Source organism: Camelus ferus, chromosome 3 (genome assembly GCF_009834535.1).
Source record: "Camelus ferus isolate YT-003-E chromosome 3, BCGSAC_Cfer_1.0, whole genome shotgun sequence".
In the NCBI taxonomy this organism is placed as follows: domain Eukaryota; kingdom Metazoa; phylum Chordata; class Mammalia; order Artiodactyla; family Camelidae; genus Camelus; species Camelus ferus.
Window position 1 is genome coordinate 36,467,762 of NC_045698.1, and position 16,127 is coordinate 36,483,888.

At 37.9% G+C, this 16,127-nt stretch overlaps 1 protein-coding gene across 6 annotated transcripts in view; it reads right to left on the minus strand.

Annotated features, from left to right (window-relative positions):
* Positions 1 to 16,127, minus strand: part of ANKRD55 (ankyrin repeat domain 55) — a 661,295-nt gene that overhangs the window by 80,979 nt on the left and 564,189 nt on the right. The window contains exon 1 of one of the 6 annotated variants that reach the window (XM_014556329.2): positions 176 to 451. The exons of the other annotated variants lie outside the window; for them this stretch is intronic. The gene's annotated coding sequence lies outside the window, so the exon portion shown is untranslated. Of the gene's footprint in view, positions 1 to 175; positions 452 to 16,127 lie in introns of those variants that run through there. 6 annotated transcript variants of the gene reach the window in all.

The window sequence follows — 16,127 nt, forward strand, 5'->3', positions numbered from 1 at the left end:
ATGCTGGTAATAGGTAAATGTTATTTCTGTAATACATGCCAGGAAAAAGAGTTACTTCCTATGGCCTCATTCATCAGCTATACCCGTGTGTAAGTATTATACACACTCCATCCCCCAACAAATATACAAAAAAAACTCAAACCCTAAAAAACAGTATTCGTGGCGGGCCACCTGCCTTGGATCTGGGCCAGGAAAATAGTGGAAGTCACGGAGCTTCAGCAGCTGGTGTGCTGCTTTAAACCAAAAGAAATCTCAATGGGTGAGTGAGGATTCACAGGGCCAGACGGAGCATGTGCGAAGCTGCCAATGCAGTTTGGATTCGGCTGTGTTCTTGGTGGAGTGAGAACTGCATTTGGGTCATGTGAGCAGAGTGCCATCTCAATGGAATAGGACGTAAATATTGTAGCAGGAGGCTGCTGGCCATGTGCTGTATGGAGTAATTACCAGCTTTCCCGGCTCATCTTCAGTCTCCCTTCAGCTCTGTTCTCCAAATGACAGGGAGGATGGGGGAAGGAAAGATTTGAGATTGTATTCCAGGGCTCAGATGACCATGATGATAAAATTAAAACAGTTCTGCAGTCACAAGAGTGTTTAGTGCAGTGTTATATGTAGTGGCAAAAATCACCTGAATGTATATCATTTGAGGGGCAGTTGAATAAATGGTAGTAAATTCATACTCTGGATGAACAAATCTGAAGTAAATCTGTTACCGGCCAGGGTTCTTAAACTACTTAATCAGTAGAAATTGATAAGAGGCCAGATGAGACATTCAGGCAAGGCTTTTTATTGGGACTCATGTTGCAGCGCAAGGGAGCAAAACCAATTAACAAGTTTTCCCTTGCTGGCTCCCTGAGTTGGGGTGAGCTGCTCCATTAAATGGAATGTGGGTAGGGGTGGGTCCATGGGTCCAGCCAGAGGGGCAGCTTAGGTGGTCAGCCCACCACCTTGGTGGTACTGTGTGCAGGGACCATGCCTAGTACCCTGCTTTTGCTCCTGATACCTCAGAAGTGGCAATTGGGTTTTTGGGTTTTTTGTATCTTGTTCATCATTTGCCCCAACTGTGCATGTGTGCAGGTATTTTTAGTACTTTATAGTTTCCCTGTATTCTGTTGCTGGAGATATTTGTCCAGGTGCAATACACTGCAGTAAAGGGTTCCAGGTCCCAGCCTGTCTCAAATCTATATGAATTTATCTGGTAGGATGACTCTAATCAATTGTTAAATGAAAAAACAGATATTATATATTTCATGAAATATATATTTCATATATATTTCATATATATTATATATTTCACATTTTTATAAACCCAGCGACCACTCACTGTATATATGAACATGTTTATATATGTTCATAGGAACAGAGGAAGGTATATAATATATACTGTTAATATTGGTTACCTCAGGGGATTGCAATTAAAGTAGGAGATTTCTGACTTATTCTTTATCTACCTCTGTATTCTTAGGCTTATTATAACAGGTTTCTGTTATTTTATATGTATCAATAAAAATCTGATATAATTAATTCAAAACAAAGCTCTACATTCAAGGCACAATCAGATTTTTGCATATGTCAAACAGAGTGCTATAGTAGATGCTCTTATAAATGCTGCTGATAATGGTAATAACTGTTTTTTAAAAAATGTAATTAGTGTATGACTATGCAAATGAAAGTAGAGACCATTTTTCTTCATATATGGCCACAGTTGTTTTGATCTGGACGATATGGGCTGTGTTCTTCAATAGACAAGCTTCTTTCTTATCGCTTGCCTCTCATATTTTCTTGGTGTCCCATCATTTATTTTCTATCAACACATTGTCTGGCCTCGGTTCCCTGTGACAATGCTATGACCCACTTACCCTCCTCACATCAGCCTTCCCCCCGCCAAATGCTCTGTGTTCATTTTATTTAAAGCATAGGCAGAACCTAATTCTTATAAATCATTATCCAAAATGTGCTCCATTGATACATTTCTTAAATTTCCCAGTGCTGGGTTTTTTTTGTTTTGTTTTGTTTTTTGCATTAACCATGAAAGCCAGACTTCAGGGGGCTGAGAGTGGATTGGTGAAGACATTTTAACTTACACTAGCAGATTTTCAGCTAAGGAGAGATGGGTCTAGCTCACCCAAATGACTGAGGTAAAAGGAGCTGTGGCCACTCGGTCCTAAACAAGAGAAAAACCAGGGATTTAGATTAACTTCTTTTTAATTAATTTGTTCATTAATTCATCAGTTGCTATGTAAGGATTACCATGCTCCAATCATTTCCATAGACACTGATGATGCAGCCATGAGTAAGACAGAAAATGCCTCCATGCTCAGTGAACTTATACGTTGGGTACAACTTCTGCTTCTGGCCATGCTGGAGTAATAGGGACTGGATTTACCCTCCTACTTAAACAGCTAGAAAACTGGGCAAAATCTCTGAAACGATGGTTTTCAGGCAGCAGGCAGTGCAGGTGAGTGATCCCTGGGGGAAGAGAAACAAATTGAGCTGAGCCTGATGAGTCCCCAGCTGACTGCCTGGGGAGAGTTTCCAGGCTGAAGCGCAGGGAGGGTGATGTGGGCTCAATGGTGGCCCCCTGAAAAGATGCATCCACATTTTAACCCTCAGAACCTGTGAATGTGACCTTATTTGGAAAAGGGGTCTTTGCATATGTAATCAAATTAAGGATTTCAGGTTGAAATCATCTCAGGTTATCCAAATGGGCCCTAAGTTCAATGACAAGTGTCCTTATAAGGGACACACAAAGTGAAGTGAAGGCCATGTGGCCAGTGATTGGAATGATGCAGCCACAAGGCAAGGTTCATGTGGAGCCACTAGAAGTTGGAAGAGATAAGGAACAGATTGTCTTCTAGAGCCTTCAGAGAAAGTGGGATGGTGTCAACACCTTGATTTTGAAATTCAGTTTCCAGAACTGGGAGAAAATAAGTTTTGTATTTGCAGCAACCAAGTTTTGAGTTTTGGGACTTGGAACCCTTTACTGGAGTGCTTGTACCTGGACAAATGTCTCCTCAAGCAACAGAATACAAAGAAACTATAAGGGACTAAAAATAACTGCATGCATACACACACAGCCAGGGCAATTATGAATAAGATACAAAGAGGCTACAAACTAACTGCCACTTTGGAGGTAGGTGCCAGGAGCAAAAGCAGGGTGCTGGGCATGGTCCCTACACGCAGCACCACCAAAGGGGTGGGCTGACCACCTAAGCTAACCCTCTGGTCCAACTCATGGATTCTACCCTACCTTCACCCTATTTAAGGAACCAGCTAGCTCCCTGACCCTACCCAGAGAGGGAGCAAGGGAACCTGTTACTTTTTTTCACTCCTTTGAATCCCCAAAAAGCCTTGCCTGAATTTCTCATCTGGCCTTTTATAATTTCTATTGATTAAAGTGTTCAAATACCTGAATGGGTAACAGCTGGTGCTAATTTGTTACAGCAGGCTTCAAGAAACTAACACAGAGGAGGCCTTCTCAAAATAAACGCAGTCTCTATAATTGTTACATTTCTGTGCCCACTTATGTTATTACCAAAACCAAATTAAAGTATAGATAATTTTATGTTTTTGAAAGGGCTGTTTTGGGCTCATTTTGAAGAAAGGCAGTCAAATAGAGTGCAAAGGACATGAGCTTTAGTTTGTCTTTTGTTAGCTGTGTGATTTGGGCAAGTTACATAACCTTTTTAGCCTCAGTGTCTTAATCTATAGAATGGGGACCCCACCTCCTAACTTCTTGTGAGAGTTATTATTGTTCAGTTCACTTCCTGGGCCGCAAACATAGAAATAATTCTTTCTATACAACCAAAGCCAAGTGTCAGATAACATTTAGGTGTTTCTTCAAGTGCATTTTGAATAAGGCCCTTATTCAGACATATTCACACATTTTCACATATATCGGGTGTCTGTGGTTCATTAAGTCTTATCTCTGATGCAGGAGGGGAAGAGGAGAAGGTCTGTATGACTGGGCACAGTCTGGCTCTCTGCTTTCTCTCTAGCTCATCTCTCACCGCCCTCCCTCCATTCTCACACCGGCCACACTGGTCTCCTTTCTGTCCCTTGGACATGTCATCCCCTTTCCCAGCCTCCTGAAATTTTGCTGTTTTGTCCATCCACTTGCAGTGCACTTTCCCCAGTTCAAACGTCACCATTTCATTGAGGCTTTCTCTGACCACATTTTCTAAAATAGTCTTCCACTCCTTAACCCCATCTGTCACTTCCTTTTCTGGAATGCCACTTGGTGGATTAACAATGAGGAATACCCCTGCCAGGGAGACAGGGCCTTTGCCCATGTACATCTGTCTAGCTCAGTGCCTCTCAGACTATCTGTGGTGAAGGACCAGGTTTTTAAATTTCCAAAACATCATGGAATTGATACATTAATAAAATACAAAAATTAATAATTTATAAAGAAAAGAAAGATTTACAGAATGCAAGCCCCAATTTTTACTATTAGATTCAGTAGGCATAAAGTTATATGTCAATAAATGTAATCAAAACATAGAATAAAGGAAGTTTTAAAATGTACACATTGTTCTTTGAAAGTACATTTAGGCAGTAATATACTGTGCCGTCCAACATGGCAGCCACTAGCCACATAAGGCTGTATGTTTAATTAAAATAAAATTTAAAAAATTTCATTTCCTCAATCACAGCAGCCACTGTTATCTTATTTTGTCATAATTATAACCTTTTTCTCTTTGAGAGATGCTACTCAGAAAACAAAAAGACAAACCATAGACAGGAAGAAAATATTTGTAAAACTTATCTGATAAAGGACTTGTATCCAGAATACACAAAGAATTCTCAAAACTTTGTGATAAAAAACCAAACAACCTAATATTAAAAAGCACAAAAACAGACATTTCACCAAAGAAAAGATACAGATGGTAAATAAGTATATGAAAAGATGCTCAGCATTATTAACCATTAGGAAAGTGTAAATTAAAATCATAATGAAATACCACTACATACCTACGGCTTTATGGCTTCTATGGGATGGCTTTAAAAGAGCTAAACACTGCATGCTGGGGAGGATGCTAGAACTTTTGACACACTGTTGATGGGAATGCAAAACAACCCAGCCATTTTGGAAAACAGTCTGACAGTTTCTTATAAAGTTGAACATAAATATGGCCCAGCAGTCCAACTCCCTGGTATTAATGTAAGAGAAAAGAAAACATTTGTTTTCACAAGTACCTGTATGTGAAAGTTTATAGCAGCTTTATTATCACTCAAAACTGGAAACACCCCAAATATTCATCAACCAGTAGATAAATGAACTGTGGTACATCTATAGGATGGAATACTGCTCAGCAACAAAAAGAAAGAAAGTACTGATCCATGCAATAAGATCCATGCAACGAATCTTAAATACACTGAGCTGAGTGAAAGCAGCCATGCACAAAAAACTACATACTGCCTGATTCCATTTATAAAGCATCCTGTCAAAAAACAGAGATAGAAATCAGAGGAGTGCTTTTGCGGGAAGGCTAGGGGATGGACTACAAGGGGCTGGAGAGAACTTTTGGAATTGTAGAAATACTCTCACTCTTGATCATGGTGATGTCTACATTCTCTGTATTCACTTGTCAAACTTCTAGAACTAAACACCTCAAAAAGGTGAATATTATTACAGGTAAATTATATCTCAATAAACCTGGAAGAATAAACAATATAAATTTTATTTCTGTTATTTAACTAATAATGTTATCCTAAATTTTAAAATATATTTGTTTAAAATTAAAATGATTGAAAATAGCAAGTTTTAAAAGTAAATAAGTGCAAAAAAACTATACTCACTACTCTCTTTGATATCAGTATTAGTAATATTTTTTTGGATGTTTCTCCTCAGGCAAGGGAAACAAAAGCAAAAATTAACAAATGGGACTACATCAAATTAAAAAGCTTTTCTACAGTAAAGGAAACTATCAATGAAATGTTAAGGTCACCTACTGAATGGCAGAAGACATTTGCAAAGGATATATCTGATAAGTGGTTACTATTCAAAATATACAAAGAACTCATACAACTCAACATCAGAAAAAATGAAACAACCTGATTAAAAAATGGGCAGAGGATCTGAACAGACATTTTTCCAAAGAAGACATACAGATGGCCAACAGTTACATGAAAAGATGTTCAACATCACTAATGATTAGGGAAATGCAAATCAAAACCACAATGAGATATCACCTCACACCTGTCAGAATGGCTATTATTCAAAAGATAACAGATTTAACAAGTGTTGTCAACAATGTGGAGAAAAGGAAATTCTTGTGCACTGTTGGTGGGAATGTAAACTTGTGCAGCCCTTGTGGAAAACAGTATGGAGATTTCTCAAAAAATTAGAAAATAAAACTACCAAATGATCCAGAAATTTCACTCCTGGGTATTTATCCAAAGGGAAAAAAAAACCACGCTAATTTGGAAACATATGCATTCATATGTTCATTGAAGCATTATTTAAAATAGCCAAGATATGGAAATAACCTAAGTGTCCATCAACGGCTGCATGGATAAAGAAAATTACACACACACACACACACACACACACACACACACACACACACACACACACACACAATGGAATATTACTTAGTCATAAAAATGAAATCTTGCCAATTGTGACAATTGATAGACCTAGAGGGTATTATGCTAAATGAAGTAAGTCAGACAGAGAAAGACAAATACTGTATGATTTCACTTATATGTGGAATCTAAAAACCAAAACAAATGAACAAACATAACAAAACAGATACAGACTCACAGATATAGAGAACAGGTGGTTACCAGAGGGGAGGGATTGGGTGAAGGAAAAATGAAAAAAAAAAATAAGTGCCTATTTTTCTCAGATTTTTATACACTTTTAGAACATAGCTGACAAACTAACTTTAAAATGTCATGCATTAAACACTATCCTACTGTGCATGACTTTCCACACAAGTTTAACAGCACCCATAGTAGTCTACACCACGTTCACTGAGACAAGTCCATCACTACAGGTTTGAAGGTGTGGCAATGTAACCATTTCTCAATCATTCCACTTAGAAGTCCAGTTTTTGGACATACCTTGTCTCCAACTGGTGACAAGCAGTTCCTGGACCAGCACCACCCATGGCTCACACTTTGCCCAGGGCTGGTCAAAATTGCTCTTCTCTTGACTCTTCCCATGGTGGGCTTCTTCCTACCATCCAGGTCTCTTCTCAGAGAGGACTTACCCAGCCTCCAAGCTCCATGTAAAGCAGCAGCTGCCTTCCTGCCCAATCCCAATTACAGTTAATAAAATGTCTTCATTTTTCCTTTCTTATAACTGTCACTATCTGTAATTAACTTGTACTTCATTATGTCTTCGTTATCTGTCTCCCTGTAGCAGGTGCTGTCAGTCACCAGACTTTTCAGTGTGCTTCAGCTGATTTTCAAATGCTTGTATCTGTATCTTGGGTCTCAGGGAATTTTTCCAGCATGCAGAAGGCCACTATGCCAGCTCTGGGGGTTAGGCCAGAAGTGCCAGGGAACTAATCACCAGTTCCCAACACACAGCAGCCCTCAACCAGTGACTCTTGGGAGCTGGCCTATAGACACCAGCTGCCTTGCCTTTAGATACAATGTTTCTGAGGTGTGCTATTTTATTCCATTTCCCAAAGTCTCCTTTAAGGATTAACCTCCATTGCCACATGTGATATCTGGTTCAATAATATACTTTTTATGGGCTGCTGTTTCCTCTCTGTATGATTCTCCATTTTCCTACTGGGATTTTCTTCACTTCTCAATAAGCTACTTGCACTGGAATCATTGTCCCAGGGTCTGCTTCTGGAGAAACTCAAATTAAGACACTTCTCGAGTAGAGAGTAATCTTCACAAGGGCAAAGCCTTTGTCTGCTTTGTCCACTCTGCATCCCTACAGTCTAGCACAGAGTGAGGCCCAAAGAGGTGATCAATAAATATTTAGTGAATGAAAGACTTCATTGGAGGACTTTCCTTGCCAAAGTTGATTACTTGTTCATTGACACTGTTGCATTAGAACCCAACTAACCATTGCTCTTTGGGTGTAATTCCATATTAAGAACTTTCTGGTGAGAACTTTTGATGACCTTGAAATTTTCCCATGTAAATAAGAAACCCTATATTTGAGAATTTCAGATGTGCTACCATATTTTAATGATATTCTGATTGTGTTGTAAACCGAGGGTGAACTCACAGAGAGATTTTAGGTAGTCCTCCTTTTTATTTTACTATTATTATTTTTTATTTTATTTATTTATTTTTTTAGTCCTACTTTTTACTCAGGTGAAACCAGAGCTTTCCCCACAGTGCACTCAAGTTAAGGCAGTGGGAGCTGTGATGGAGGCCGTGTAGGCAGTGGCTGGGCTTGGGCATTGGATAGCCCCAAGTTTAAGTTCCAGCCCAGCACATTTCTAGCTTTGTAATATTGAGCAAATTACTTATGGTTATACCACAGTTATAAATAAGGCTAAAAAAACTACTTATTTCATAGGGTAGTTGTAAGAATTAAAACTCAATAATGTATATTAAGTACTACTGTGGGAAACTGAGATTATGCATCAATTTTAAAGAAATCTGTTGAAATCACTTATCTATTTTACTGAAAAATGCCTGTAAGTTTGTTTCTGATTCTAGAAGAATATGATTATTTTTTTTTCCTGGTTTAGTTCATAAAAGACAAAAGAAATCAGTAGGTTGATTATTCCTAAGACACATGAGAAAAACCAATCTTCTTCAACAAACATGGTCATACATACAAATGGCCAACAGGCAAATAAAAAATGCTCAATATTGTTAATTAGCAAAGAAATGCAAATCAAAACTACAATGAGGTATCACTTTACAGCCATCAGAATGGCCATTATTTTAGTCCACAAATGATAAATGCTGGAGAGGGTGTGGAGAAAAGGGAACCCTCCTAATCTGTTCGTTAGAATGTAGTTTGGTGCAGCCACTATAGAAAACAGTATGGAGCTGCCTTAAAAAAAACTAAAAATAGACTTACCCTATGATCCAGCAATCCTACTCCTGGGCATATATCCAGAGGAAACTCTAATTTGAAAAGATACATGCACCCCAATGTTCATAGCAGCACTATTTACAAATCCAAGACATGGAAGAAACCTAAATATCCATGGACAGATGACTGGATAAAAAAGTTGTGGTATATATATATGTATATGTGTGTGTGTGTATACACACACATATATATGTATATATACACACACACACATATACATATATATGTATATACACACACACACACATACACATATATACATAATAGAATACTACTCAGCCATAAAAAGAATGAAATAATGCCATTTGCAGCAACATGGATGGACCTGGAGACTCAAACTAAGTGAAGTAAGCCAGAAAGAGAAAGAAATACCATATGATATCACTTATATGTGGAATCTAAAAAATGACACAAGTGAACTTACTTACAAAACAGAAAAAGATTCATAGACTCATAAAACAACCTTATGGTTACTGGGGAAAAAGTGGTTGGGTGGAGGGATAAACTGGGAGTTCAGGATTTGCAGATACTAACTACTGTATATACAAAATACATAAACAACTAGGTCCTATTGTATAGCACAGGGAACGATATTCAGTAACTTGTAATAGCCTATAATGAAAAAGGATAGGAAAAGGGATATATATGTATAACTAAATCACTATGCTGTATATCAGAAGTTAACACAACATTGTAAACTGACTATACTTCAATTTAAAAAAAACACGGTCACAACTTTAAGTGAACAAACAGAATTTACTACCACAAACTTTCTAAAACCTGTAAATTTTTTTTCATGGTAACTGATGTCTAAAACATGTAAATTCTTATAACAAAAGATTATAAAGGCAAAAGTCCTTGGCTCTATCAAAATAAAACTTTCAATATTCTATTGTTTTTCCTCCTTTATTAAGCAGGTTCAACTTTATAACAAGATGCCACATGAGTGGGGATTAAAATTAAATTTTATGGCAACTGGCACATATTTTTTTGAACCTTCTTATTTTAAAATAGACATAAAGGCTAATAACTAACCAGTGCTTTGCATTCTCAAAGTAGTTCGGTCAATATCCTCTTTAAAACTTTTTATTGAGATTAATGATGTGTAATTTCAATTGTATTTTAAATCAATACTGACTTAAATAATTCAGAGTTCTTTCATGTTTCTGCAATGCTTGATAAAGACTGAATGCTTGTGTTCCCCCAAAATTCATATGCTGAAACCTGGTTCCCAATGTTATGGTATTTGGAGGTAGGATCTTTCAGAGGTAATTAGGTCATAAAGATGAAGCCTTCATAAATAGGATTAGTGCTCTTATACCTTTTTTTTGGGACTTTAATTGGATCCTTATAAGTGGTCATTTCAGAGCTTCTAGAGCTGTACTGTCCAGTAAGGAAGCTACCAGCTAATACATGTGGTTATAGAGCATTTAAAATATGGCTAGTCCAAACTGAGATGTGCTAGAAGCATAAAATACGTATTTTCTTGTGGTAGCTCACAGCGAAAAAAAATGTGACAATGAATATACCTATGTTCATGTATAACTGAAAAATTGTGCTCTACACTGGAATTTGACACAACATTGTAAAATGACTAATTTGATACAACATTGTAAAATGATTATAAATCAATAGAAAAAGTTTAAAAAAATAAAAAATAAAATAAAATACATATTTGATTTTGAAGCCTTAGTATGAAAAAATATACAAAATATCCCCTTAATAAATTTTATATTAATTATATATTACGATGATAATATTTTAGACATATTAGATTAAATACATCACTAAAATTAATTTTACCTGTTTCTTTTTACTTATTTTTGAATACGCTTTCTAGAAAAATTAGTATTATGTATGTGGCCTACACTTTATTCCTATTGGACAGTGCTGTTTTATAAGATTTTGGAGTGATCCTTAGGAAAGGCTATTTAGCTGACTTGCTCAGCCATATTCCTTCTTTCCAGCAGGACTGATGGGGTACAATTTGAAAGAGGGTAGAGGAGGAGAAAAGGAAGCATGGCAATACTGAAGAACATGGAACACTGAAGAGCCCAGAAAGCCATTATCATCATTTTCATTGTTACTATCATTGCTATGTAACTTAAGAGTCAGTCACCCACCCTTCAAGCATCACCTTCCTTTTGTATCAATCTATAGCCTGCCTTAGCTTATGTCCCTGTGGAACTGGAATTGTTTCTTGGTAATGTGTGTTTCCTCTTACCACTCCCCACCCCACCTCTCTCATCGCTCATCCCCTCCCATTCTGCTCCGTGTCTCACCTTGATGCTGCTCCCCTACCTGATCCTTGATTGGATGCTTCTATGAGAACAACACAGCTGGGGATGAAGAAGCACTGGTTGCTCCAGAATATTATCAACTGTGGAAACGAACGATGGACCACATGATAAAGGAGTCTGGTGCTATCTTTAGAATCAAGGGGTTTCTCAACCACCTTTAAGGTCGTTCCTTTAAAATCAGTGGATACTGTTCAGAAACTAATTTAGACCTTTTCTAAGAGAGCCCATATACTTAAGAGTTCCACTGTTTTATTCTGAACTATAGTCTTATCTAAAATCTTGGAAGAACACTATTGAAAATTGATGCTGTCTGTCACTTCAGATTTCTATTTATTTATGTTATACCCACTCTTTACTTAATAAAGCAACAGTATGAACTCTCTCCCTATAAAATATGCTGTATATAAAACATATGTGTGTGTGTGTGTGTGCATGTGTGTGTATTATCCTTAAGATAATTTTCATATTGCTTTCGTCTCACAACTTCAAACATTTAGCATTTACTATGTGACAGGGATTCTTATAGCTCAAAATATATCTCCTTTATAAAGGTTTCTTTGACCATTTCAACATTGATTACCTTATTTGACAATTACAAATTATGTTTGGACACCTCTCCTACTGATATTTTGCATTATGTTTTTTTTTTATTTGTGATATAATCATGTTAGTTTTACATTGCTAACTAAATTCTAGGTTCCCATAAGGTATGAGCTGAATGATAGGTCTTCTATCTCTCAGCACCAAAACAATGCTATGCACACAGTCAGTACCCTGTAACAGATACTGGTTTATTAAACACTAAGTATTAAGGGCCCGAGTGGTGAAACCTAACTTTTGGCAAAATGATGAAGTAGGTGATGGAAGCCTCCTGGCTCCACAGTGAGTGTTCCTTCTCTCCTCCCCTTCCCAGTCTGCACAATCCCATTCCTAGTCTGTGCAGATACCTGAATTTCTGAATTTGCCTTATTTTTTCCTTTTATTTTTTTACCTGCCAGGCTATTATAAACTTTTATTTTCATGCATATCATGATGGGAAGTTGGTGAGTATTTATCAGGCATTTCTGACATGTTCAGGTTAATCTGGAGCAATGACTTTATTCATTCATCAGTCATATGATAAATATTTAATGAGTACCAACTATGTATCAATGGTCTTGGTGCTGGGGACAGGGTGGTGAGCAAAACGGAGATGTGATCCCTGTTCATAAAAATCTTTTAGTTTAGGGATGAGTTAGGAGGCCTTCTTCTTTGGTCTCCTGGCATCTCAGAATCCTTGGATGTTATTCTTGGTCACCAGAATCCTGAGGAATATCTCTGAATGACCAACCTCTGTAAGAATACAGTGGCCCTCCCCATAACTGGGCAGACAGAATGCTCTTCCTTCTATCCCTCTATCCTGATGACTAATGCCTTCTTCTTCTAAGAGGCAGGTTAACTAGCCTTCCTTGCCCAGATGAAAAATGTCAAGGGATTTCTCACCCTGTTATTCCAGGTGGATGTATTTAAGTTAGTACTGGCTGGCGGCACATTGCTATTACTAACATAAAATAAAATAAAACACCTATGTCCACACATTAGAATAATTTTGGCTTTTATTTTCAAAATCTTGAGTTGATATTTTTGAAATTTTTCTTTCTCTGAATTGCATTTGTTTCATTTCTAGATTTACATTCAGTTGCATCTGGATTGTAGCCACTTCCTCAGTAACACAATTTGGGATTTGGGAAAATGCAGAAAATAAAACCCAACACAAACCCAACCCACAGTGCATTTAAATATCTGTGGATGGTAAATTGCTGAACATCTCGAAAGTGTTTTTAAAAAGTTCTAACTTTGGCCACATCTCCTTTCCTTCTATTTTCAGCCCATGAATTATTGGCCAAGTTCAAGTGAAGCCCTGTGGTTTGAATTAGGTTGGCACGTCATAGGGTCTGGCTCCAGCAATCTCACTCCTTCCCTCCTCCCTTTCTTGGCAGACTCTGGAGTGTTTAGAAGATATTTTTCTTTGCATTAAGTTTTCTGAGAGGAAATCCTTGTGAGAAATCTAGTTGAACTTGGCTCTCCAAAGATTCTTGTAGAGTTAGAAAAACAAAATTTGAGGTTATGAAGCAGGTTAATGGAAAAGAAGCCTGTAGCTGTTTGCTTAGAAATGTTGCTAATGAGCCAAAGTCTCACTTTGTAGAGTCACTCTGTTTTGTGACCAGAGATTGTAACCCTAACAGCCACAAAGGTGACAGGATAAGATTGAGTGTGTTGCTGTATGAGTGCCAGTCTCTCCAGCTGCAAGAAGAACATACAACATAAGACGCTCTTGGTACATGAGAGCCTAATATGATCATTGTAGGCTAAAGCAATGCTTCTTAAATTTCAGCAGGCGCACACAGCACCTGGGGATCATCTTAAGGAGCAGATGCTGATTTAGTAGATCTGGGTAGGGGCCAGAGGTGCTGATTTCTAGCAAGTTCCCAGATGATGCTAGTACTTGGTCCTCCCTCTGTGTAGCAAGGGGCTAGATTTTCCAAATACTAAGTAAAATATACACTTACGGACTTTTACACAGAGGTTCTCTACTGAAGAGTAAAAACCTAGAAGTATAAACTAAGGTCCCTCTGAAAATCTATCTGTAACATAAGTGAGCCAGAGGTGGAGACTGGTTAATGACTAGCAACCATGACCACCCTGAATCTCTGTGGTTGTTTTAAGGGTAGAAGAGTAGACTGATGGCTGGCTATTTTTAGAGTCAGACAGTCTGAGCTTCCCTCAGAACTCTGCTTCATTCTAGCTCTGTGCACCTGGGCAAATTATTAAAACTCTTTGAATATTTTTCCTGACATGTACACTGGAGATGATAATGGTACTCACCTTAAAAGGCTGTTGTGAGGATGAAATGGGATAACAAAACAGTGGTGTGCTGGAGCTAGCTCCAACCAGCCTTCTAGTGCTGACAAAGATATTCAGGAACTCTGTGTGGTGGTTTGCTAGCTTGAAATTGGCCACGGTAGGAGTATTCACACCATTGAAGCTGGCAAATGTTACAAGTCAAGACCTTTTTCTGTTTTGTTTTGTTTTGAGCACTGATTTACCAGCATACTACTTCGTGTAGAGTACAGGCTACCTGGAAGAGCTCAATAAGTGTGAATTACTACTATCTTTGCTATCTTTTCTGAATTCTTCCAGCACTTGTCATTTGAAACACATCGTTTGGCACTGGATATTCCTTCTTCCTTCTTAAAAAATTCTATAATTGAGTTCTTCTCAAGAGTTTGAGTCTTTCAAAACTGGACGCTGCCATGGTGTGACCACATTCTGCCACATTCCATAATTGATCAAGGAATGCCTTGCTCTTTCACTTCTCCAAGGAAAACACTGAGCATAAGCTTAGGATGTTTGGAGTTCATTGCTCCAATAGCTTTGATCCTCTCCACAGGAAACATCAGCGTCCAAAGTGAACAGTCTCCGGGTAGATCCCTGAGATAATGTCTCTCCAAAGTATGTCCAATGATAAGTATGCTGAATCAGAACAGGTAAGAACAGAATATATATGGTTCTATTGAATTGATCTGTGGCCTAGTCACAAGTTTTCACACAGTTATCTAAATAACTGTAGCTGGTAGATTAATTAGAAAACATTACCTATCATAGTAAGTAAGGAGGTAATTTTCCTCTGTGTGTTTGACCTGACAGCAAGATTTTGAACATAAGACACCTTAACAATCAGCCTAGCCCTCCAGTCTGACTGCCCTCAAATTTCTCTCCCATTTCTCTAAATTCCTCTGTTCTTTTCCTTAGCCTCTCCTTATTTCCTTCTGCTGGAAAGACAGAAGTGCTTTCTCCTTAAGAATGCTAGGCTACTATCAGTTCACCTTGTCCTATATCAAACCTTCTCTGAGAAAAGCAGATTTGCACAACCATCAAGCGTATGGACTCTTGAGCCTGACTGGCTAGGTTCAAATCCTAACATGACACTTTTTAATTTATGCCTTATTCTCCTCTTTTGTAAAATTAGAATACGAGCAAGTTTCTCATAAAATTTTGGAGTGAATTAAATCGATTTAAATATGACAAACTCTGAGAGCAATGCTTTACATGCAGTATTCTTATATACATCACTATTATTATTTTCATCCCTTATTCCATCTCTTTTGCAACTTCATCTTTTTCTCTCCTCAATATTCCTTTTCCCTAGCCTACAGTTATGCTCACATCTTTCAAGTCTTATAAACAAACCAAAACAATATGAAACAAAACTGATGTTTCTTCAGACAAGTCTACTCTTCCTTTCCTGATGTGCTTTTGGGGAAAAAAGTCTACACTTGCTCTTTCCTTTCTGATTGCCCAATCTCTCCTTGATCCATTGCAACTGCAGCCCTACAGCTGCTGAGCCCAGGCACTAGGGTGCAGATATTCCGATAAATGCCTGCTCTGATGGACTGGTAGGACCCATGTCACCTGTGGCCACACTTAGGTTTTCAGTGGCTGGGGGAGTTGATTGGGAACATCTGCTATGAAAAACTTACAGGCTCAGATAACATCTTCCTAAAATTTTAGGGCTTTTACCACTGAAGCATCCAGGGTTATTTTAGGGGTAGAGGTGGGGCCTTGGCAGTTTAGCCAAGGCAGGGCGGAATGGTGGAAACAACAAAGAACTCTGATGTCACAAGAACTAGGCTCAAGTTCTCATTCTGCTCTTTACATGGCAGATGCTCTATTAATACTTACTTTGCTGAAATGAATTATTTGCTTAGCAAATCACTCAGGACTCTTCCTTATTGTTTTTATGTTAATACACCACCTATCCAGGT